The sequence below is a fragment of the Coptis chinensis genome, chromosome 2, assembly GCF_015680905.1.
Source record: "Coptis chinensis isolate HL-2020 chromosome 2, ASM1568090v1, whole genome shotgun sequence".
Classification (NCBI taxonomy): domain Eukaryota; kingdom Viridiplantae; phylum Streptophyta; class Magnoliopsida; order Ranunculales; family Ranunculaceae; genus Coptis; species Coptis chinensis.
In genome coordinates this window covers 21,434,379-21,436,652 of record NC_141457.1, presented here as the reverse complement: position 1 = coordinate 21,436,652, position 2,274 = coordinate 21,434,379, and the positions used below count along the sequence as shown (strand labels likewise).

The window sequence follows — 2,274 nt, the reverse complement described above, 5'->3', positions numbered from 1 at the left end:
TGGCAGTTGCCAGGAAAGGACACCCTAAGATGATCGGGACAGAGTCGTTAACGACTTCTGTATCGAGGATGACAAAATCAGCCGGATAGTAAAAATCCTGAACTTTTACCATAACATTTTCGACCACACCCTTAGGATACTTAATAGACCGATCAGCTAATTGCAATGTCATTTTAGTGGGTTGCATCTCGTCTAGACCTATTTGTCTATACAAATAAAACGGGAGTAAGTTAACACTAGCCCCCAAAGTCTAATAACGCCGTCGTCAGATAAGAATCTCCTAAGGTGCATTATGACAAAGATAGGATCGACCAGGGTCCTTGTACTTAATAATTCCATTATATTCAGATAGAGTTGGGAATTGTTCTGTTAAAAAGGCGTCTTTTGGTATATTGGTCTTACGCCTAGTAGTACACAATTCCTTAAGAAACTTAGCATGGTGTGGTAGCTTTTTAATAGCTTCGAGGAAGGAAAGGTTTATAGTTAGATTCTTGAAAACGTCCTAACCTCCTCATAATTTGTATCCCTAGTTAACACGGCTAATTTTTGTGGAAACGGTGGTTTTACGTCTATATTTAGCAATAGTATCACCCGATGTTTAACCGTTGCTTTCTTTTTCTTAGGGTCAGGTTGTGTTATCGTACCTCTACGGTAGTAGGCTCTTCAGTTTCTATTTCGGTATCTAGTAAAATAGCAGGTGTAGGGGCTACTGGTGGGGTAACTATAGGCATAGTTACTTTGTTATCAACCACTCTGCCAGAATGGAGAGTGGTGATGGCCTTTAGCTCACCTACATTTTCATATTCATTACTAGTATTATCGGTTACCTCAAAGGCTGTATTTGTTGTTTTAGGATTAGGTATTTAAAGTGACACTGAAACACACCTTTGGGTTGGGCTTTATCTTGAGCCAACAAATTGGGTTAAATTATTAACGGATTGTAGAAGTTGTTGGTTAGATTGAGCCATGGTTTGGAAAAGTTTTTGGCTTACTTGTATGAAGGTGTCAAGACGATCCGGTTGTGTGGGTGTAGTAGTCACGGTGTGGTGGACCGAACTATTTCACGTGAATTATTTATGGGTGGATTTTGATAGTTATTATTTACCTAACGATACCTCTATTAGCATTATAATTATTATAACTACCTTGACCTTCAGGCTTGACCTTGTCGAGGTTGCACTTGGTTGTTATAATTATTAAAATTACCCCTCGACCACATCCTTATTGTCGTGGTGGAGCTTGGTTATAACTTTGTGTTGGCCTAACATATTGATTATTGTACCACGGAGGTGTGGCGTGTTGGTTATTTCTCCAACCGAAGTTGGGATTTTGTCTCCAAGGGGCGTTAGGTTCACTATTAATGGAACAAGCCCTGTTCATAGGCTATAGGGCGGTGGGAGTCGGGATGCTTAGGGCTCCAACAAAACTACATGGATTTGAATTTACATTCATGACGGGGATAGGCTTTTGTTGAACGTAAAATGGCCTCTACCTTTTTGTGTGAGTGATTCGATTAGAGTTTTAAGCTCGGGATCGTGTTTAATTTCAAACATATCGGCGGCTTAAACTGTATTTGATGAACTAGCGGGCGGTGGATATCATCACTACCCCCCCAGTTGTTATTTTTCCGCTTTAGTTTGATCCTCTAAAATTTATAAGCATCCGAGGCTCCTTTGCTTAAGAAACTACCCCCATTCATTATGTTTAGGACTTCTTTATGGTGGTGTAGAAGTCCTTTGAAAAAGGCACGAACTAACGTGTCTTTAAGCTAAGTTATGATGTGGACACTCTATAAGGAGATCGGTGAAACGATTCCAAGCCTCAAAATGATTCATGAGGATTTTGTCGAAAAGAAATGAATCTTGGAAAGCACATCATCCGTCTTTAGGGGTGGGTAAAAATGTTCCATAAACAAACAACAAGTTTAGCCCACGAGTCCACGAAATTAGGCGCCAAGCGCTTAACCAGACGCCGCCTTTATCGGGCTAAGGTGAAAGGGAATACCCTTAGTTTAATTTGTTCCGCACCGACCGTAGGATGGTGGAATGTTGTTAGGACTTGTTCAATCCTACGATAAGCCGATAAGGTTTCTCATGGTCTAATCCATGAAAAAGCGCGGGTAACAAATTAAAATATTTGGGGGATTCGAAATCCCCCACCGGGTTTGCTAGAACGATGCAAGATTTGGGGCTATCGCCAAGGCTTTGTAGAAGTCGAGAGAGAGGAGTCACTTCTTCGTCGGGCATTGTGTCGTGATGTGTGTGAAATAGTAGC

The 2,274-nt window shown here is 41.0% G+C and overlaps 1 pseudogene; it reads left to right on the top strand.

The window, feature by feature from the left end:
• The first annotated feature begins 1,770 nt into the window (after positions 1-1,770).
• On the top strand, positions 1,771-1,863 carry LOC147515328 (small nucleolar RNA R71; annotated as a pseudogene).
• Positions 1,864-2,274: the final 411 nt, after the last annotated feature.